At 40.1% G+C, this 24,376-nt stretch overlaps 1 long non-coding RNA gene across 2 annotated transcripts in view; it reads right to left on the bottom strand.

Moving 5' to 3' along the window:
• The window catches only part of LOC122456152, a 57,562-nt gene extending 33,553 nt beyond the window's left edge, over nucleotides 1–24,009 (bottom strand). For both annotated transcript variants that reach the window (XR_006274842.1, XR_006274843.1), the window contains exon 1: nucleotides 23,907–24,009. This is a non-coding gene — a long non-coding RNA (uncharacterized LOC122456152). The remainder of the gene's footprint in view (nucleotides 1–23,906) is intronic.
• Nucleotides 24,010–24,376: the final 367 nt, after the last annotated feature.

The following is a 24,376-nucleotide window of genomic DNA, read 5'->3' as shown; positions in this document are numbered from 1 at the left end:
TCTAGAGTACAAAGCTACAGTTTACCATCACTTTGTAGATGCTTTGGGGGCATTGAGATCGCCTGTGCACTGAGACAGGCATTCTACCCCACTCTATTCAGGGTCTGACCCCATGTCCATCACTGAGTGCCCTCCAGTAGTGCATTATGGGCTTGGTTCTGAGTTGATCTATGCACAGGCAAAGGGGAGTAAAGAGCTCCTTAGCACCCCACCCTTCTGCAGCCACAGTGTTGCAGGGGAGCAGCTACTAAAGGGCTGTCCCATATAGGAGGGTGGGAAGCAGGTAGGCAGGGCCTTTTTTCTGCCATCCTCACAATTCACCAGCCAGTACAGCTGAGCTGATGCATTAGGGAGAGTAAGCTGTGTCCATTCTTTTCCTGGCATACCTCACCTCTCCCAGGAAGCAAGGACCAAATTGCGTAAGAACGGCCATTCTGGATCACATCAAAGGTCCATCTAGCCCAGTATCCTGTCTTCCGACAGCGGTCAATGCCAGGTGCTTCAGAGGGAATGAACAGAACAGGTAATCAGCAAGTGATCCATCCCTGGTTGCCCATTCCCAGCATGGCAAACAGAGGCTAGGAACACCATCCCTGCTCATCTAGACTAATAGCCATTGATGGACCTATCCTCCATGAAATTTATCTCCCATGTCTCCTGGGACAGCGCAATTATGTACTGCCTCTTACTTGGGGAAGATTGCAAGGTGCCAATTGAGCCCTGAATGTTGTGACTAGCATCTGCCAGGTGTCCTTTCCTTCCGTCTCTCTGGTCTTTCACCCACAAGGTTTTTCAACAGTCTTATCTTACCAGAAGATGAAAACTTTTACTCTGTTAACAGAATAATAAGGACCTTCAAAACTCCCATAACTTGCCATTCCTCTTCTGTTAGCCTGTAATGTTGCTACCTCAATAATAAGGTGCCAAATCCAGAAGTAAAGCAGCGGTTGGTGCTATTAACTGAACTTTAGCTTGTGCTGAGGCAGAGACTGTGCTGTGCTATACATTGTGTTAGCCAGTCCCTTCTCTCAGTGCTCTAGGGAAAGATCATTCCCCCACTGCTTCTGCTTCCCTTTGCACGGGGCATGATTTCACCCAATTAATGTAAATAGCAGAATATATTTCCAAAATGAAATCCAGTCATATTGTTTCCACAGTGTGTTGCTGTAAAAAGCAGTGATTCTATATTAAGTGTGAGAAGGGAAATGGCAGGGTTTGTTGTTATTTTCTCTACTAACTGCAGGTTGGGAATAAATACCTTAGGGGCATTAAAAATTGCTTTTTTCAGTCTATCCTACCAACCAGCCTGGAGCCCCGAGGACTCATCCAGCATCGTGGGGTTTTGGAGACATGTTGGAGTTGGATGTTAAAAACCTGGTATCCTGCAGTTTGTACAGCTTTACTTTATTTCTGCAGCAGTTAGGGGAGCAGGATGAAGGGAAAAGGAGACAAGATACATTATTTGGTATATTACATATGATTTTATTCTCTGCAAAAAAATTATACATGCAGTTTGTTTATAAATGCAAATTAAATACCTTTCCACTTGGCAAGTGGAGAATTCTCCAGCATTTGGCATCAAGGCAGCTTGTACTCTGCCATCTATTTCTAAAGATACTGGGTGCAGGTTTCTGAAAAAAACTTTTCTGAGTATGAAGGTATTCCCAGTTGAGACAGGCCTAGTAGGTGGTGTCCAGAATATGATCAGGTTCAGGCATGAGGCCTGTTAGAAGGTTCAGGCTTGAGTGAGGAATTGACAGTGCCAGAATATTGCAAACTTCTCTTGAAAGATTTCAGCCCTACTTTGTGCAAGGTCAGCTGGTTCCAGATTTCCACTCTCTTGGGCCCAACCTTTGTGAGAACAGCCAACTCTGCCAAATCTGAATTGTAATAAAAATAAAATAGGCCTCTTCTGATTGGAGATCTGTCCAGGTACCATACCCATTCATGCAGATTTGGATCCAGGAGCCTGCATTTAAACACTGCTCAATTTCAGAGTGATTCACATTCCAGTACCAGCTGCTCCTTTTAGTTTAAAATCTGCATCATAAAATGACATAGCAGTGAGGGAGGGGTGGCACTGATAGGTGGGGTCCATCAGCGGGCAGGAGGTGCTGGGGGGCAGGGTTTTGATATGGTGGCTGCCAATGGGTGCTCAGCACCCACCATTTTTTACCCATGGGTGCTTCAACCCCGGAGTACCCACGGAGTTGGTGCCTATGCTCTCAGATGAACTTGCACAGGAAAATGTTAATAGACAAACACCATATCACCTGTGGGTGAACACTTTTCACAAAGCGATCACTATATAGCTGACCCATCATCCTCAAAGGAAATCTGCACAACACATTCAAAAGACAAGCCTAGGAGCTTAAATCATAACTTTGCTAGACACTGAAAATCATGGACTGAATAGACACTGGATTTATGGTTTATTACAACAATGTATAACACACTAACACACACACACCCCTCCAGCTACTTCCTGCCCCACTCCTTGCGACTGCAGGGGTGTTAATGGGCCACTTTACCTTGAATGGTCCCTTGAAATGTGTTAACGACTTATGCTAAACAATCTGTTCCATGTTGTATTTAGCTGTTGGTTTCAGAGTAGCAGCCCTGTTAGTCTGTATCCGCAAAAAGGAGTACTTCTGGCACCTTAGAGACTAACAAATGTATTTGAGCATAAGCTTTCGTGAGCTACAGCTCACTTCAAGTTTATGCTCAAATACATTTGTTAGTCTCTAAGGTGCCACAAGTCCTCCTTTTCTTTTTGTATTTAGCTGACACACTCCGATTAAGATTCCCGGACCTGAAGAAGAGCTCTGTGTAAACTGAAAACCTTGTCTCCCTTTCATCAACAGAAGTTGGTCCAATACAAGATATTATCTCTCCCACCTTCTCTCTAATATCCCGGGACCAACATGGCTAGAACATTGTGTACAACAATCTCAGGGAAGCTGGGCCTAGCAAGAACTGAGAAATATTCTTATGTTGCTTCAGCCGATTTTAGATGCACTACATTTCTAACAGAGACAAACCAGAATTTGGACTCTTTTTAATAATCAAGAGCCCCTTTTGCTAAGATTATTAATAGGGCAAGCTATACATATTTTTAAAACATGTATAAAGCTATGCACTTAAATAATGGGCACTCTTCTCTCCTCTGCCCTCCCACCATGGTTTGTTTGTTTTTAAGTATAATTCAGGAAAACTGATACACCAGAGACTAGCACAGTGGTGCTGTTCAAGGTCCTGATGTGTCCAGTCCCCACTAGGGTAACTTTATAGCAGGTAAATGAGTTATCACATGATCTGTATTTTAAAGAGGAGAAAGGGTATGAGGATGGAGTAGCCTTATATCCCAGATAAACATTTATGTAAAATCCAGAATATCCTTTATATTCTGGATGTTAATTTTAATTTTGCTCAGTGTTCTCCATATTTACAATATAAAGGAAAACAACCCATGAGACTTACATTTACTGGCCTTTTTCTTTTGAACATATCTGCAGTTAAGACACAATGCTTCATAGCATCTTTCAAAGGGGCTTATATTAAATATTTTATATATTATCCTACATGTATACATAAAAAAAGTATTCTCCGCACATACGTACTTTACATACTCTATGCACACACATGCTGAAATGCTGCCACCCTAGGAGAAGGTGGGGTGGGCAGCAAACCAACCAGTAATTTAAGTTCAAATTCAATCACTAACTGACTTGACCTCATTCACAAGGGATTGATTCGGGTGGCAGTTGACCTACAAGGAGGCTACGTCCCTTTGGGATTTGCCATAACAATTATCATCATTTTATGTTCCCTTTCCAGGAGCGTTCGAGCAATATCCAACAAATTCATGGAGAGAGCCTGTTATGCTCAAATTCTACGGTTATTTATAACATTCAAAATGTTTATTGATTTGTTACATAAGTCAATCCAGTCAGAGAACAGAAACAATATTATATACTGAACCAAAAACAGAGAACAATGTTCAAAGATCAAATATTTGAACAAGTTGTTTGCAAGAAGCTATTCAAACAGGAAACTGTTTTTACATAAAGAAGACAAATTTCAAAATTGAGAATTTCACAAACTGCTTATAAACAGAAAGGTGATAATACAATGAACTCTTCAGATAATTTACTGTGCTACCAACCAGTGTTTTATTATGTTGATGTTAGTTCTTTAATTTATTGACAGATCTACTGAGACAAAGGAATGACTTCAGTGGAGTTACAGAGGGATAAATTTGGCCCATAACATTTTAAATTTATTTATTTCAGTGCTTTCTAGACTGAAGATATACCAAACTGTTTCCCATCAGATCAGATGAAAGTGCATGGGATCCAGACTCCATTGTGTAAAGTTTCAGATCTTAGCCATTTATTTCCCAATGTATTTTTGATTACTTGTTTATTCTCTAAGAAGGGTAGGGCTGCCAATAAGCCAACAAAAGATTGCAAAACAATGCCAGATCATCTCAGTGAAAAGCAGTTTCAAGAAGTATCCATGGCCAGCAAGAAGAAGTAAGGAGAAGGGTAAGATATTTGAACTCGCAGCTTTCTCATCTGAGGCCAGATTTTCAGATCCAGCCTTGGATTTTGCCCACTCACTTTTGCCCGTGCAATTTATTGCACCTACCAACATGAGTACACGCTCATTGTGCACTCATATTTGAGTACCCTCAGCCATCAGTTGGGCTAGCTTTGAATGAGCAAACAAACAGATCGCACCAGCAAAACTGGATAAGTGAGGAATATTTGAGCATGAAACACCAGCAACTGGCATAAAGAGGATAAAATTCCCTTGTGGTCTAAAAATCTTGGGACCTCATACAGCCCCCCATTACAGTGACATCTGAGCACCTCCCAGTCTTTAAGGAATTTATCTTCACAACACCCCTGTGAATAGGGAAGGCCTATTATAGCACTGCACAGATAGGGAATAGAGAAGCCAGCACCCTAACCACTGGAACATCCTTTTTTCCTAAAAGACTCACCCAGCCTTTGAAATGAAATTGAATATGAAAAAAACATTTTCCGTATAGAATTTGCATGCATAGCGATCAGGTCATTTGAGTTGAGTGCAACCCCACTCCCTTTGCCTTCATCTATATCCTAAAGACATTAATGGTTTACAGTATGACCTTGCATTCCTAGAACTACAGTGGAACCAAAGAGCTCAAAAAAATAATACTATCCAAACCCCGGTATGCCTCAGACCTCATGGCTATCTGAACTGAATCTAATTTCTCTGAAGCTGGGAACCCTTTGGATCAAAATGCTTAGTTAGATATACACCCATATTTGGCTTCTCCAAGGAATCTGCAGTGTGGATTGATGGTTGGAGCAACAGAACAATAAACTAGACTCTGCTGCGGATTCATTGTGTAACCTTGGGCAAATCACTGTCTCTGTCTCCCAGTTTCCCTACCTGTAACTGGGGGAAATACCACCTTTGAGAGTGACTAAGATCATCAGATGAAAAGTCTTATGTAAACAAATACTGTTATTGTTACATACTGTGAGGAGATGACAGAACTATTTACTTCCAGGTAAGTTGTGTTTGGGGGTGGGAGGCAGTCCTACAGATCCGTCATCTACTCCGTGTCTCTCCCTTCTCCCAAAAATGCCTCAGATCCCAGCGACTTTCCTTCTGACAAAGAAGTTTGCAGCCCAATAAAAGCTCTTTTTACTTAGCCAGCAGAGAATGCTAGAGAGTGACATGGAGATCCTTTCTCCCCAGGCTATGAGCTTCTTGACCCACAGCCTCCAATTATGATCTCGGCATGTTGTACTGTCACTAGATTTCCAGGCAACCCACAAAATTCTTTCTAACCTTCAGCCCATTTACACATCTTTGTGTTTCTCACCTTTCTACTGCCTTGTCATCTCCACAGTAATAAAAGTGGAAATCAACAGACTTGTGATGCCCCTTTTAAAGTAAATTCATGGTATTAGTTTAAGACCTATTGAAAAAAGGATACAAGAGAAGCACCAGCCTCATTCACTACCACTTCAGGGTTCCAGTGTCAGTCATTAATCACCTGAGCTGCACTTTCTGGGTTTATGATTTTGACAAAACCCCTCCATCTGAGTTATGGCCTTGTGTGCAGCAGTGGGCCATGTATTATACTATATATAATTTTTAAATACAAAGACAAACAGCGTGGAACAATTAGAATCTATGACTTAAAAGTCTAGCCCTCTTACCGCATAGGCAAACATAATGCTCTTCACTTTAGCCTATGGGTTCCACTTCATATGTGGTGTATTTTTCATACATCACAGCTTTTTATAAATATGCTATATAAAAGCACCAGAGCTACTTTGCCAGCAAAATATAAGGAAAACAAATGTGTCAGGGTAATGATGCCAGGACTCTTCCTTATTGAAAAAAAGCAGTTTATTAATATCTTATTGCTACAAGCCAGATCTTATTATCATCTTGGGTCATTTAGAATCTTATTAGGTATTCTAATGGTGGATGAATAATCCTGTGATAAATTCTTTGCCATGTCCTTCACAGTTGTCATAGCAGGATCATAAACAGCATTTATAACAATCTAGCCTAGAGGAAAAGGCTTACAAAGGTCTGTTTAGCATGCAGGAAATATTCAGATTGGCCATGTCTGGTTAGACTTGAGGCCCACAGGAGAGATACCAAAGTTAAATGTAGCATGGGTTTCTCTGAAGATTAGTTTTAAGAAAGGCATTGCGTCAGGGACATGGGGACTAATGCCAGTCATGTGGCCACAAACAGAGTCTCTCTAACAAATGCAATAGCCAGTGTGGACAAAAAATAGTTACAAGCTAGGTCCTTAGGTGAGCCAATAATTGAGCAGCACAGCTCATATTATTCGCAACGTATGATTTGCACTTCAATAATGTATTTCAAAAACTGTTACATGAAAGGAAATATTCACACAAATGGTGGTGATATCCATGTAATAAATTGCAAAGCCATGTGATAACTTACATACATTATGAACTTTGGAAGCCTCACCTGCATTCTGGCTGCTTATCTCCCTCCTTCAAGTTTACTAACCCTCATTTCTAGTTATGCTGGGTCACATGGGATCAAATCTTAAATTATCATTGGTTCAGGACTGAATGTGTCTGTAATGTTAGCAGTGGAGATGGATTAGTGGCTAAAGTGCAAATGAAGAGATCATAAGTGCATTAAAAATGCAATTTTGTAACAACTTTAAAATGGCTAGTAAACATTGCATGTGCTTTTCTCTATCTGCATATGCACATACACACACCTTCTAGCACCATATAATAAATTACTCATGCATGTTGTTTCTTTTGTTTTTAGAGAGATTACCAGTTCTGGCACTAGTCCCTATTTTTTAAGGGCAGAGAATCTCTCAAACCAGCAGACTCTTTCTGAACAAAAGAAACTTTTATACTGCAAATATCTGTATAAATGCTTAGAAGGTCAAACAAAATTTGTTTTATTGGAAATGCTAGGTATACGTTCAGGTAGTTGTATTAAAACTAGGATGGCCTACTGGAGGGGATGCTTTGGGCTGTATGTATATATACACATTTCCCGAAGCAGGTCATTTTCTTGCATTTGCACAAGCACAGGGATTGTGAAAAGTACCAAACTAAAATTTACTTTGCTGTAATTTACTTTTACATATTTTCTTACCACATATGTCAGCTTCATCAAATAAACTAGTTGTACAGCTCCATTCTCCATGAACTTTCAACTAATTGAGTTCTGCTGATATAAACGTTCCCAGAAATTTTAAATTTGCATGCATGAGTATTCAATGCTGAAAATGCATGGACACTCATCCAGCCAACAAATGGAAACAATATTGTCATGAGACTAGTCTGAATCCAAACTAACCAACACAAACACAGTCACTGATGCTGCAGATGCTTATGTGCGTGCTTAATTTTATGAGCAGGAGTAGCCCCAGTGATACCTAGGAGACTACACATGGCAGTCAAGGTAAGCATGTGCCCGAGGGTTTGGAGGATCAATAGAGGCCATAGCCTGAATATCAAATACTCACAGACAATTGTTTGTGATCAGGTCTCAGGTTTGGTTTTTTGGTGTTTTAAAACAAAAAAAACTGCTGAATACTTGTGAACAACAAATAAATGCGGGAATGGCCATCTACCCTGACATACTAGGTGAGCAGAAAGAGAAACTAATTTAGCCTTAACCAATTCAGCTCCCTTAAATGCTGTGCTATGCCCCTTTCCTCTAACCTTTTATCAGCTGGTTGCGAATTCTTTTGGCCAGGCCTGTGTCTCCTTTTATGTTTCTACAGTGCCTAGCACATGGGTGTGCTACTGGGTACTATAGGAATAATTATTGTAATTATGGAGATTAGAAGGATCACTGATGATATTAAGTTTTGAATTATGCGATTCAGAGCACAGACAGACAAAAAGATTGTCTTTTCTAATTCAGAATGGAGAAATAAGAAAAAATAAGATACAAAAATGTTTTAAATTCAAAAGGAAATGGCGTTTTGAAAACTTTTCAAGTAGCTGAGTTAGTTTGTTTCAAATGGGTTCTTGATATGTTTTGTTGAAAAGAATGGTTCTCCTCTAGCAATAACACACCATAAATGCTTATTACCAGACTAATAGACACACCTGAGCCACAATCATGGCAACAAACTGTCAAATCATGCAGCAAACAGTGAGTAGCATATTGGAACACCTAACAAGGTAAATTTATTTATTTTTTTAAATCAGATGCAATTCTGTCCTGAGACTTTTCTAAAAGCCACCTTGATCCTATGTGTAGGGAGCAACAGATTTAAATACCAAACTATTGCATTTTCCACTAGTGATCAGCCTGTGATGTTTCTGTCAGCAATCTACCCATGAAAGGCAAGATTTTGAAAATCATCATTTACAAGAAACAAAATATCACACCTTTTTCTGTAACAAAACCCTCTGTCTGAATTTACTGAACAGCTGTAAAAAAAAAAAAAAAAAAGTACCATATCTGAAAATGTCTCCTGTTTCAGGAGGATACTCCTCACACCAATACTCTCAAAACTGTACTGAAACAGACTGAAAAAGGAGAAATATTAGCGCTGTTAAGATCTCAGGTTAAATGAAAGTCTTCAGAGATTTAAAACTATCGACTATAAATGCACTACATCCCTCCAAGGCTGGCTTGCCTAATATAGTCACCTAGGTATATTAATTTATAGAAAGCTCTCTGCTATTAATACGCTTTAAATTCCAGCATATGTGGTTCTTATTCCTGGGAGTTAGTTTTGTACTGAACATTGGAATATAAATGCAGAAAATATCTGCTCTGCAAGTTAGAGTTTTTCTTAATTCAAAAAAATGAGAAAATATGCTCTTGCCTTAGATTAAGATTGCTTCAGTGCCATCAGATCCCATTTAGCAAGGTACTTCAGGCTGAAGCAGAAGTCAGCATTATGAGGTCAGCTCTGTACGAGACATTATCTCAAATTAATCAGACACACAGGATGAAATCTTTCCCCCTTGAAGTCAATGAGATTTTTGCCATTGAGTTCAGTGGGGCCAGGATTTTACCCATAGGTCTCAGTCTGACCTAATGTACATCAACAAGTTTCACACCAATAAGAAAAGGAGTACTTGTGGCACCTTAGAGACCAACAAATTTATTTGAATATAAGCTTTTGTGAGCTACAGCTCACTTCATCGGATGCAACCGATGAAGCTTTTTCGTGAACTGTAGCTCACGAAAGCTTATGCTCAAATAAATGTGTTAGTCTCTAAGGTGCCACAAGCACTCCTTTTCTTTTTGTGAATACAGACTAACACGGCTGCTACTCTGAAACCTTTCACAGCAATGTAACCCCTTCACTGGCAATTCCTGATTTACACCTGTATGCAATCAGACACAGCCCAATCACGCCACATGTGCTTCATACACAGCATTTTTATAATGTTTTTCAACATAGATTAGAATGACCTGATTGCTATAAATATGCCTTGAGCTAAAAACTTTATATGACTAATGTCATCACATCGTTACTGCATTGTACCCAGCACAATCCAGAGTTACAGGCTTTTGAGCTTCTAATTCACATACTTTAAAAACCCACCTTTTTGGACTTGTATTTATACCAGTTGATGAAGTTTTTCTTTCAGCACTTAGATGTTCAGATCTGTTCTGCAAAATACTTATCTGGGGACATTTTTGGTGCAGCTGGATATAAACCCACTGTGCAACAGCCCCAGTATTTTGTAAAGAGCAATTAATGCTAAGTGCCAATGATAAAATGTGCAAGTATAACCCACAGGTCCCCTATGCTGATCCATAAAGGATGAGAGTTGTTACAGACCCTTCCTACAGAGCCTGGACTCTTTAAGCTGTAGCCAATCATTCTTTTAGCTTTAGGAGTCGCAGGTTCAAGCCCCAGTTGGTATGTCTACACTGCAGTTAAAAACCTGCAGCTGGCCAGTGCCAGCTGAATCAGGCTGCAGAGCTATTTAATTGTAGTGTAGACTTCTGGGCTCAGGCTGGACTCTAGGACGCTGCGAGGTGGGAGGGTCCCAGAGGTTGGACTGCAGCCCAAGCTGGAACATCTATACTGCAATTAAACAGCGTTGCAGCCTAAGTCCCCTGCAAGCCCAAGTCAGCTGACATGGGCCAGTCATGGGTATCTATCTGCAGTTGAGACATACCCAGTGTGTCAGCCACGAAGGCTGCTATCATATTAGAGTCTCTACTCTGCTCCACCAGCAACTAAGCCAGTCTATGGTAAAACACTCCTTGAATGGAGTAGCAATTGAAGGTGCTTAACAGCTTTCAGGATCAGGCACTAATAGCTCCTGATTCCAGGGTCAAAGGTCATATCTGAAATCTTGTTGTAAACCTGGGAAATTACTTTTCAAATGAGAAGTTCACCTCCTACTATTCATTCAGAATTCTTTACATTGTTTATATAGGAAACGACACACATGTGCCATTCATTATCACAAGAAAGGTAGGAACCAAAGTATATCTGCCAAAGAAAGTAGATAAATAATGTCATTATAAAAGTTAATCCAACATTGTCCATTAGGAACAATGAATCAAGTTAGTAACTCCCCAGATGGGATGATTTAGTAACTATTACTAGTAAGTAAGTACTAGTAACTTATGGTAGTGTCCAAGGGTAAGAGTAAGATGTGAAAAACCCTATGTCTCTTACACCAATGCTGAAATGCCTGTGAAGGGGTGAGTCTGCCTTCAATCATTCTACTGAAAGCAAACTGAGTACCAAACAAACAGTCATCTTCCTCTTTGCTGTGTGTGAATGTTGAGGACCTCATGGCACCTGACAGCAGAGTGTCTTCGCTCCAATGTTCTTGACCAAAATTTACACTGACTCCCCACAGCTGGGCAGTATACTATGCAGCTTCAACCTGGATGCTGAACCTGTCCCCAGATTATTTGGGGGGTGATGTCTGTATAGGGTTTGTGAATTATATTTAATTTGTTAATTATCTTTAGGATGGAAGACATTAACATACAAAATAATGAAAATCATGCACATCAATAATGCCAAAGGTAACAGTTTTACAAATGTTTCCAGCTGTGACTTTCATAGAATCATAGAATCATAGAATATCAGGGTTGGAAGGGACCCCAGAAGGTCATCTAGTCCAACCCCCTGCTCAAAGCAGGACCAAGTCCCAGTTAAATCATCCCAGCCAGGGCTTTGTCAAGCCTGACCTTAAAAACCTCTAAGGAAGGAGATTCTACCACCTCCCTAGGTAACGCATTCCAGTGTTTCACCACCCTCTTAGTGAAAAAGTTTTTCCTAATATCCAATCTAAACCTCCCCCATTGCAACTTGAGACCATTACTCCTCGTTCTGTCATCTGCTACCATTGAGAACAGTCTAGAGCCATCCTCTTTGAAACCCCCTTTCAGGTAGTTGAAAGCAGCTATCAAATCCCCCCTCATTCTTCTCTTCTGCAGACTAAACAATCCCAGCTCCCTCAGCCTCTCCTCATAAGTCATGTGCTCTAGACCCCTAATCATTTTTGTTGCCCTTCGTTGTACTCTTTCCAATTTATCCACATCCTTCCTGTAGTGTGGGGCCCAAAACTGGACACAGTACTCCAGATGAGGCCTCACCAGTGTCGAATAGAGGGGAACGATCACGTCCCTCGATCTGCTCGCTTTGTTCCTCCATGCATCAGTGTACACTAGACAAAGACAGTGGATGTGTCTGCTGTGTACCATGCCCCAAGATTCAATCACATATAACATACAAGAAACATTGCAAATAGAAATAATGACTCCCAGTCATTCCAAAGAAACCCACCTGAAACTCTGAATGCATGTATCACTCATTTTCTTCAGCCATGTATTTCAAGCACTGGGTTGGTTTGTTTGGTTTTTGGTTTTTACAAAACTCATTTCAAATTAGAATATACAGTATTAAGTATTGATCACATTTTATTAATCTTCTACTGCAAGCAAGGTGTCCCATTGCCAGGCATGCTGCTTTTACACTTTACTAGGCATTTGTAAATACACTAGTATTTAGTATAGTGTATACACTAAAGCAGGGGTGGGAAACTATGGCCCACGGGCTTAAGCCGGCCCGCAAGCTGCATCACGCTCCTTACCCTTGGACATTACCATAGTTTACTAGTAGTGAATCATCCCATCTGGGGAGTCACGAATTTGATTCATTGTTGCTAATGGACAATGTTGGTAAGAGTGAGAGCTGCAGGGGCAGTGCCTGCAGATTTGGCAGTGTGCAGACCCGCCTGGCCACACCTCTGTGTAGGAGCCTGAGAAGGGACATGCCACTGCTTCCAGGAGCCACTTGAGGTAAGCATCGCTCAGAGCCTGCACCCCCTGAGCTTCTCCCCATGCCCCAACCCCTTGCCCTGATCCCTCTCCCACTCTCCAAACCCCTCGATCCCAGCCCAGAGCACCCTCCTGCACCTAAAGCCTCACATCCCCAGCCCGAGCCCAGAGCCCCCACCCCCAGCCAGAACCTGCATCCCTTCAAGCACCCCTGCCCCAGCCCTGATCCCCCTTCCACCCTCTGAATATCTCGGTCCCAGCCCAGAGCACCCTCCTACACCCCAAACTCCTCATCCCCAGCCCCACCCCAGAGCTCGCATCCCAACCCCAATTTTGTGAGCATTCATGGCCCACCATAAGTTTCCTATTCCCCAATGTGGCCCTCGGGCCAAAAAGTTTGCCCACCCCTGCACTAAAGCAATTGTCCTTTTGTATCAATACCACTCAGCTATGAGTAAATGATCTGGTCAATGGTTTGGCCACTGGAAAGATCTATCACTTCCAGAATTCCCAATGAGTGAATGTTATATTCCCTCACTGCCTGATTTTACAGTGCCCAATTAGAGCTTAAACATCTAATTCACAGAAGTGTTCAGGGTAAACTTGAAAGCTTGTTCCAACAGAATTTGGTCCAGTAAAAGATATTTCCTCACCACCTTGTCTCTGTAATTCACAAGAAATAGACAGAGCCTTCCACTGTTGACTTTGGAGGACTATGACTCCATGTACCATTATCTGCCATTAACTCTACCTGCACAACGCAGTTAGGTCAAATGCATGTGTGACAGAGGCAGGGTGGCACATCAAATGCAAATACTGCCTGAGATGAAATTCATCTATTGTATCTTCATTTCTAGAAGCATGGTCTCTACTAGAATATACAAACAACAGTAAGGACGAGTCAATTATATTTGTATCCATTTATATTTTTTGCTACAGCAATAACCTACTGATTACATCGCTGTGGTGCAACTGCACCTGGAATTACTGCATTCATGCCTGGGCAGCCAAGTACCAGTAATTAATTCATCATGACAAATCTCCACACCCAAGTCCTGCAATTTACTGTGTGCATGTAGACCCCTGAACCTACAGGAAAGCCCACTAATGTTAATTGCACTTGCTTTTAACACGTATTAACTTCATTGTAAAAGATGAAACACAGGCCTTCCTGGATATTTCCCTTTATAACACCACCACACACACACACACACACACACACACACACAGTGGTATTAATACTCTATCCTCAAGAAAAGAGATGGAAAAAAGAGCCGAACAACAGGCTCTCTGACAACATTTACTGGATTCCATTGAGAGTATGAATATTTCACCAATACAGATTACATGTGATTCAGATCAGCTTTAGAGTCTTTAGCTAAACAGCTGTAAATATCTTGATCATGAAATGCAACAGCATTACTCTGCTATTCAAAGCAATTTTATTTCTTGTGTAGGATTAGACCAAACAATTGCCCAAAGCTACAGAAACAAATACAGTTTGGTGCTATCTAAGGTAGAAATCTGCTGAGAAAGATGTTTGAAACTGGCAATGGATGCATGCTCTGCAAATACTTTTTCTGCATAGATGTATGATGCACCAGAGACCAGACCTTATCATAAAAACTACAGTAGCAGATGCTACTGAGATAATATTAGTAACGACATGGACATTCTACAAAAGTCAAGGAGAAAAAAAAAATCTTTTCAGGTATACATGTATGTTGTTAATCATAATTAAGGCAGGTAGGACAGTTTCTTGGCAACAGATACTGAGTTCCCTTTCCTGGCACACAAATCCTGCAGGAATGTTCTCTCTTTCATCATCATTCTTTACACGATTATCATCCACTTGGAGCACGCCAGGTCTCCAAGAAAACTTCAGCTTTGTCAGTTGTTTGTCAGATCATGACATCATTTGCTGAATATAACTTGTGTGTGCGCTAAGGGGTGGGATTTCTCATTAATAAAGAAAGAGGTGTAAAAGCTAGCATACACAAGTGCATACATTTAATATAAATATAGGTTCCTCTGATATATCTGATAAGCGTAAAAAAACAGGTAGTTATTTTTCAATTAAACTAGAGACAACAAAATCTATTTAAAAGGGAAAGAAGATCATCGTTGACAGTGTTATTTGTAACACAATAATAGTGCAATTGCAGAGTAGAGGTGAACCTCTGAAAACAGATGATTTATTTCGCGCGTTTTTTGACCGAAGTATGGATGAAAATGCTAAAAGCCACTAGAGTAAGAAATTAAGTGAATTCTATGGAGAGGACACAGACAAATCTTTTTGAAGATTAAGTGAAACATTTCATTCATTTTATCAAAAATGAGGAGGTCTGTGCTTCGAGATCACCAGTTGATTTGTACTTGTACATGACAGTTTGCAGGCAACCTTTCCAAATGCAGAAACCATTTTGAAAGTATTTTTAACAATATCTGTCACAAATGCTTCTGGTGAACGTTTTTTTCCTGTCTTGAAACGAGTTAAAAATTATTTGCAAAATACAATGAGTCAGAAACATTTGTTCAGCAATACTGACAATTGAAAGTGCCTCTTTACAAAATATTACTTATGATGATGACTTAATTGATTATTTTGTAAAGAAAAAGTGTAGAAAAAAAACTAAATTGAATGAGTTCCTTCAGAAGAAGTAAACTTTTATTTTTCCATTCATGCATCATCTATACTTTTTGTTTTTACACATTTTTCACGTTAGCACAATGCAAATACAAGCTTTCATCTAGACCAGAAGTTCTCAAGCTGTGGTCCGAGAACTCCATTCAGGTGGACCAAGGAAAGGATATGATTTTTTTTTATATAAAGCGTTCTTATCCAAAGCACTTTACAATAGTTAGATAATGGTACAAACAATATTTGGAAAGTTCATTAAGTGGTCCGCTGAGACCTTCAGCACTTTTCAAGGGGTCTGTAAAAAAAAAAAAAAGTTAGACTACAAAAAACAATCAAGGTATCTCACTTTATTTTCATTTACTTCCTATTACTTCTAATATAGGAGGATGAAGAAAAAATGAAAGAAAAACTGGGGAACGGGGGAGATGAGAGAATGTTTTTTTTCTTGGCTGGGTCCCATGGGGGGCCCCAAAAGTGAAGCTGAGCACAGGGCCCCACTAACTCTAAATCCACCACTGCCTTTAAATATTCCCATAAAATACAATTAGGCAATTTAATGTATGAAAAATATCATTTAACTGTAACAGATTTTAACTTTTAAGCACATAAAAAATTGTGAGGCAAACTCAGATACTATGGTTATGGGGATCATAGAAGTATGATAGATTAGACAATTTTTTCACTTGTTTTACACTTATTTTCTCCATAGTGGTTATGCAGAGTCAGGCATTTTGCCACAAGTGAAATGAGACCCCAACCACACCTCTGACTTTACAAAATCAGTGAGGAATAGGCAAAATCGGAGCAAGAGGGAAGAAAGGCAAAGAAAAAATAAAGGTGGGTTTGTGAATAACTTTATACTGTCACGATGGGAAGAATCTCCAGGATCAAAACACTCCAGGGGTTATGTTTTGTAGGGGCAAGAAGATGAAGTGTATACACCACTCGGTGAGCATTCTTGAAGGTATATCAATGAACTAACAACATCTTTGTCTACTAATCTCCATCTTCCATTTTTTCCTGCAGAAATTTAGCCTTTTTTGGTTGAAGTATTTGAAGCCAACTCTTCACAGATAACTAGTAGAGAAATAACTCAATGTTTCATTTGGCTTTCACCATCATCCTACCAATCTCATCTGAGAACTTATATTCTTTCCCCATCTTCCAAGTCTGGTCATTACTTTCTCTTGCTATTTAACTCCATATCTGTTATTAAATTCTGAAAGGCAATTTTAAGTACATATTAAATGAAAGATGTCATACAAAAGAAAGGCATATTGCATTTATTCTTTTTTTCAGGTTAGTCAAGTTTTTAGCTAATACCTAATGCATATGTGAAATGCAACAGTATGTCTGGAGAAGGGTTCATGAAATTGCAATGAACTGTGGAAAAAAGAAAGAAAGACAGACAAAACTACTTTCAGTTAATTATTACATCAACCCTAATTACATTCAAATCTGAATTCACAAGACAAAAACTGCTGATCAGGGAATGACAAAATATTTGAAGAACTATGTAAATACAGATCCACATATACAGATATAGAGTTTAGCTGAGCAGTGACTAATGTTAGAGCACGTTAACAGTCTAAAAATGGCGTAATGGCCAAAGACAGAAAGGAAATGCAGTGTAGTATACAGGGATATAACTGCCAGCAGGGAGACCAAGTTATAAAAGAGGAAATTAAGGCGCAACACCAGCAAAAGCTCCTGCTGATGAGATGTACCATGGGGTGGAATTGTTTCATTAGGGAGGCATGTGGAAGCTACAACACTGGAATATATAAAAATAGAGGGGAAAATGCATTCACAATGTGCTGCACTGTCAGAGAGATGGACTGGTCTTTTCTATGTCCAACCACTACAGTACAAGTCAAGAAATGTGTTTTAAAAGCACCCCCTCTGCTTACTTTTGATTCTGTTGTTTATTCCTGGCTGTATCTCATGTTAGTGAGATCCCATAGGGTTTAGCAATTAGCAGGAGAAAAGCAGTATGATAATCAGAAGAAATTAATGGTTTAAAAACAATCTCACGCTTCCCCCATGATCTGTTCCATGCAACTGGATACTTTAAAAAAAATAAAAAAACAAAACAAAAAAAAAACCCAAACAGGTAATTGATTCTTATTAAAGAGAATTATCTGCCACAGAATGCTATTCACATAGAAAGGACTTTAAATTAAGATGCTCTCAGGGCCAGCTAGAACTTGTCCCTCATAGGGTATCCAAGGGGGAGGGGCTTTTGAACCTCTCTTCCACTTGCCTTTTTCTCCTACACAGAGGGGCTGAACATAAGGGGAGTCTTTGCGAGCAAGAACCATATTTTGCAAAAGAGGTAGGGAGTGATAGGAAAGTGGCAACGCTATTTTTTCCTCAGTCTCTGCCTGCAATGGTCAGCAAGTCAGCCAGCTACAGAGGGGAGCACACACTGCACTCTCTTGAAAATCCTCCATAACCAACACAATAGCTTGTTCAGAAATACTATCAGCAGCCTTTGTTCCTCAGGAGCTGCATTACATTTAACTAAGTTAAATGATAAGGGTAGTTATGTTCTGGAATAGGCCTCCAGAGTTTTTAAGAACAGTTTGGACAAACACCCATCAGGGATTGTCTAGGTATACTTGGTCCTCCCTCAATGCAGGGGGCAGGACTTGACCTCTGAAGGTCCCTTGCATCCATAGATTTCTATGGTTCTACAAGTGCAGAGCACACCTTCCTTTTATGATCTTCTGAAACGATAGATGCAGATTTTTTTAAGGCCAGAAGGGACCCATTAGAGCCTCAAGTCCAACTGCCTGCATAACACAGGCCACAGAATTCCATCCAGTTACCCATGGAAATATCAAGAGACGGAGAATCTATGCTTTCCCTAGGTAGTTTGTTCCAATGCTTAGTGGCTTGAAGGCAAACCAAACTTGAAAATAAACATTAGTTTCTTGGAAATCTATTCCCACCTGGACAAGTGTGGGAAAGATGGAGATTGTGAAAAAATCCCTTAGGAACGATATTTTCAAAACTTCCCCTTTCTCTCCCCCCCCCATTAAAAAATTAGACAAATTTCTACTAGCTCTCTCCAGGATATTACAAGAGAGACTGAATGGGCCAAAGACCACCACTTGTGAGAGCAAATACTATTTTAAGACCCCTAATCTCAAGATAGAATTTGGTCTATATATTCCTTTTTCCAGCATGTTCAGACACCAGTATGCCTACTGGTAGCTAATATCTGGGACTTCGCAGGTCAGCTTTCTAGTGGAAGAGAAATCAATGATTTAAAGGTATACTCTAAGAGTAATTACACACATACTCCAGTCCTGGAGCAGAAAGGGTCAAACAACATTCAGCATCCTTCTGTTAGGAAGCCCCAACACCAGTAACCGGTTTGCCCAGAACAATTCTGCCTAAAGAATTGACTAATTAGAGATCAAGGCAGACAGCAAACTCCTGCTGCTCACACAACTCCCTCTCAAAGGACAAATGCCTCTATAAAGAGCCTTGCTTAACAAAATTTAACAACATTGCATGTCTTCTCAATATTGAATATTAGCAACTAGGAAAAGATCATGCAACACTATGTGTAACAGCGCCACCTAGTGATGCTTGCCATGACTATACTATACCTTTGAACGTTCAGTTGCTTCTTTTCCTTCCCTTTCCCCAATCATATAAATAAGGTTGGGGGGGCAGGGGGAGGAAACCTCAGTGCAAAAGTTCTACAGTTGAGAATTTAAATTAAAAAGTCAACAAGTTCATAATGGAAGGTCCCCATCACAACATGAATGTTGCCATGCTACAGTCAATATACACCAGTCCCTCGCTAGAATGTGTGTCTATATAACGCGAATTCGGATATAATGCGGTCACAGCCATGGATCCCAAATTTAAATACAGTACAATTTTTTTGAGTTTTAAGTGACCTTGGTGTTCATTAAAAGATTTTCGCCTGGGCAGAACTCGCCAAGGTATGTATAAGTTTTTTGTTCTACCATAATCGCCATGCATTAGCATAGTTGCATCGCTGAAATACATGAAGATGGAAGACGTAAGTTTCTCTATGGCATTCCATACTGGAAGATGGAAAAATCATGGCGTCTGAAAGCGGACAATCAAAACAAGGCACACAAATCCCCACCTATTTGTTTTGTTTAGAATCTTATCATGAAGATTGCTTTATCCCTTAGAGTACTGAAAAGCAGTATGTCCCTTTCTAGAGCTCTTCTATTTCTGCTCCTCGACCATATGGATTCCCTTCCACTTTCCGACCCCCTCCAAGTGCTAGAATATTGCCCCAGACTCCCTCAGCCACAAGCCCTGCCTCCCCACTTAGATAGGTTGCTAGCGCCATACTCCAGCTCCCTTTTTCTTACTGGTTCCAAGACATTTGGATTTGGCATTGTGGTAGACAGGTCATGTCACAAGTAGTGGCCAGAAAGAGAAGGGAGTGTACATTCTGGTATGAAGGAAGCAGGCCACCTCAGGAGGGCAGGCCAGGAGAGGTGAGGTGGATAGATAGTGAGAGCCAATTTCTACTTGCTCAGCCTAAGAGTCCCAATCTACACTGCCTTTGAGTGGGCAGAAAACTTCCCTATTCACAGTGAAGAAGAAACCACAGACACACCTCCTGGCAGAGACCAAGGTTGGATAGAGCTTCTTCAGGAGACCATCACAGCCATTCCATGCCTAGGGCAGCGGTGGGAGAGGGCAAGAGTCAGAGCACAACAGGGCCAGAGCTTGAACTAGGTTTTCCAAGAGAATAATCTTGCCTCACACTGTGTTTCCTCCATATATTTTCTGTGTCTTATGGATCTGGCAGCCCTACAATCATGGAAAGTCTTCTCATTTCATCCCTGATCCTGAAAACAACTACATGCTTACCATCATGAACACATATAGTCCCATAGGCTTCAATAAGACTACTCCATCGCTTAGAGTTCGGCGCATGGTTAAGTGCTTTGCAAGATCGAGCCCTCAAATAAAAATGCTTCATTTCTGCTATCTGTCAAAGAGCAGGCACCCGCTCAATCACTGAAATATTATATTAATATCAAATGAGGTCAGAGCAGCTCTTTCCCCCACAGAGACAACGCCTAGCTGTCCTGCTGTTTTTGTCATTCGTACAGTACCGACTCTATTAGGACGTATTTTGTCATGTGATAAATTGCATGCTCAAAATGACTTCTAAGGTCTCAAAGTCCACAATTAACCATTTCATATTCATAATGGTAAACATCAATATAGCTACATCAAGAAACTCTACCATTTGCATAAAATTTAACAAGTAGCAAGCCCCTTATTAATAAGTTAGCTGTATTCTGGTATCATACCCATGACATTTTCTCTTTTAAACCTAACAATACTTGGTACAAAAATTACTGGTGGACATGCAGGTTTAACATTTTTGCAGACTCTAGTACACAAACCAATGTTATTAGGACCATAGGAGAAATGTACCTCATCTTCACAAATAGTTTTCATGAATATCTCCTCTTTTACACTTCAAAACACTCTTCATCCAAGACCATGTAAAGCACATATTGGTTTTACTCATAGATACTTCAGTTTTGTTAATATTTTGCAACTCCTGACCTCACAATCTCACCTCCCAGTGGGAAAAGCCACCGATTCAACCATTATTTTTCCCCTCAACAAAGCTTCTCACCATGGAATTCAACATGCCTAAAAATAAAGCTGTCATATTCCAAAATGCAAACTGTCAAATATCTTATCATGAAATGTTCTGACATCTTTTGTATTTAGGCAGAAAGACTTTTAAAAAGTTGATCAGTGCTGGATCCTTGTAATATTGTTCGCTTATATTCTGTTAAGTTATTGAGAAGTTATCGATGGAAACTTGAGTTATCTGATGCAAACTGTCACAGTTTGTATGATTTTGGGCAGTGGACAGTATATTCAATAAAAAGGATAAATTATTCATGTGCCAGGAAGGAAATAAATTCAGTTATGGAGAACCAGGCACTTTGGGAGGATCTCTCGGGTGCTACTACTCTTGCAGAAAGCATTTAGAAAACAGAAGCATGAGTGGAGACATAAAACTACGGTGATATTAGAAACAAAGATGACCATGTGGTCCATACATGATGGAGATAAAGAACGGGGCAGACACAGATCCGGAAATGTGTTTAGATGTTTGTTGTATGGAGTCAAACTTTTTAATCTTAGAATTACAAAGATTGTTATGTTTAAAAAAATACTCCCATCTCATACAGTATGCTCTATTTGTTAGTCATCCCAGATTAATGCTGCCCAAATAACTCTTTTTTAAACAAAGTGTTCAAGGCTGAAAGTGCATTTCCACTATGGTCAGTGAACACTTAAAAACCTTTATGTTTAACCTTTACTTTACAAAAACAAAAGTACAGATCTACACCTTTTAGAAAAGGTAAGCATCAGAGAGTATTCAAATAAATGGTTTAAGTTACATCCATTTTCCCACTTCCATATAATCTGCTATCTCTACCTCCTCACCCCCACTTCTCCTTTAAAGCCAACACAAAGTTCTGGAATTAGTGGACCAAGCCACTTAGAGGTATGGGGACACAAGTAAAGTTAGGAAACACTTTAAGAGTCAACAACCAAGACATTTTAAAAACATCATGGACAGTATTTTCAAAACTGAGTAGTGGCTTTGGGTCCCCAACTTGAGATATCCTAACAGGACTTTATTTTCAGGGAGCAGGCGCTCAGCACTTCCTGAAAAATCAGGCCACTAAGTTGTCAAGTTGGGTTTGTTAAACTGTACCAACCAAAAATTCTGAGTAACTTGAAAATATTGGCCCATAACTTTAAGATTCCTTCCCTGTTTTTCCCCCAAACTTTAAAGAAAAATGCTATCACGAGAAGAGAGGTGACACATAGAACTTCAGGGGGATTGGAGGCTAAGCTAAGACATATGCGTATGGAAAATTAGGTTTACAATGAGAGTCACCTTTAGCCATAGCTGCAGAGCACACACCACTGCTTCAGAAAGCCAATATTACTCAACCACATAGGGTATTAACTTCAGGCAGTTTGATATTTGTATTATTGCCAACACTCCTATTCGGATCTTTCCAAATGGTACCAAGCGTAAGCAGCAATTTCAAAGGATTAGAGACACATCACTAAACATCTGCCTTTGCCCAACATCTTCTATATCGGATGTTATCTAGTTTGGATTTTTAAGTGAATATAGTATTTAATTAGCAATTTTCTAATCTGCTGTGATTGTGAAATACTGATTAATCTAAATGATCACATAATTATAATGAAATCAGATGCACAGCTGATTGAATACAGGCACAATCTGAAGAAAGTGAAAGACTTTTAAAAAGATGTTGCTCTTGCAATAATAATGCGGAATTGGAAAACATTCTCAATGTTAACATTAAAACTGGGTTTAATGTATAAATATGAACACATACCTCTTTGGAAAAACATAAGAAATAAGAATATTTTAGACAACTGATCCTATTAGTCCTTCTACCTCGATAGTCTCATGCATAAGGGAAAACCAGTTCATTGCAGGATTTTTCACTAATAAGCGTTTTGTTTAGTTCACTTAGTTTTCATACAACTCAAACATTGTGGCTCTTTCACCCCCTCCTGAAATTGCTGGGTTTTTTCCAGTCCTGGTAAAGGAAATTTGTTTCTTACAATGCAGTTTTGCTAACTCGCAAGCCTTCAAAAATCATGAGACAGCCTCCCAAAAATCAGAAGATTAGCTTTAAAATCATGGGGTTTAAAAGAAGTGTGTGGGGAGGGGGAAGAATTGCCTTCTGGGTCTTGAAGCAGTAGAATTCACATTTCTAAGCTTTTCTCCTCCAATCATAAGCATTAGAAATTTACCCTCCCTTTTAAAAATGAAAGCTGAGATTTTTACTTGCTCACATGAATCAAGGAGCTGGGGCTTTAACAAACACATCAAATAACTCATAATACAAAAGTAAGAGTTGGCAGCACTGTAACATCAATTTTCAAAGAGAAATTAATGTTTTGTGGTTTGCACTTTAAAAGTCAATATTACTCCTGTGATAGGAGGGGCAGATCACCCCAGCACACTGGCCTGGCATCGCAGGTGAGCCCCTACCTCAGTCCCACCTGTGGTATGAGCAAGTCCAAGCAGGCCTTTCTAGTATTAAAAAGAACCTTCATCAGAGGGTCTGGTTTATTTAACAGAAAAGGACAACATGAAAACAAAAACAAAAGCTTCTGTCTTCTACTGTACCTGAAACTCTCTACCCCTGGTTGAATCACTCTTATATTCTGCCCCTCTAACCACAGAGTACAGCACACACAGCCCTTATTCTCTCCTTGAAGCTTGAGCCTGTGATAGTCTTTAGCCAGATACCACTCTTCCCCGACAGCATATAGCTGTCTGCTAAACAAGCCCCTAGTAACTTCACAGGAAGTCTTATGCCCTGTTTGTTTGCCTGAGCTGCTCTGGTCCCTGGCCTGGGAGCACTTTTACCTAGAGGACTGTTCCTCTCTCTCTCTCTGAGCCTCTGTTCCCAAGGAGGCACCACTAGGAGTAGCTTCCTACACAGTCCCCCCTGAGGAATCTCTCCCCTCAGAATCTTCCTCAAGTCCTTAGAAGCTTTTGTTAGGCCCAGGTGTTCCTTACCTAATTAATTTCCACCCAGCTTCTTAGGCAATTAACTATCCACTGGTGGCTCTGGGTTGGCTCATTCTCCTCAGGGGAGCCTGCAGCCCCTGCCTGACTTCAACTGGGGCCAGCCCCTGTGACAGCTCCATTTGGTCTACATGTTAGAAACAAGTATTTCATTGGCAAATCTTTTCTTGAAAAATTACTTTGAGATCAAGTATAACCTTCAAAGGCTAAAGATTAACCTGAGAAGCAAAAAGGATCAAACAAACTGATCAATGAAGCAGGTGTTTTGCAAACATAGGTATAAGCTCAGATTTTTTAAAATTGAGCTA

Source organism: Dermochelys coriacea, chromosome 10 (genome assembly GCF_009764565.3).
Source record: "Dermochelys coriacea isolate rDerCor1 chromosome 10, rDerCor1.pri.v4, whole genome shotgun sequence".
In the NCBI taxonomy this organism is placed as follows: Eukaryota; Metazoa; Chordata; order Testudines; family Dermochelyidae; genus Dermochelys; species Dermochelys coriacea.
This window is presented reverse-complemented; position numbering and strand designations above follow the sequence as displayed.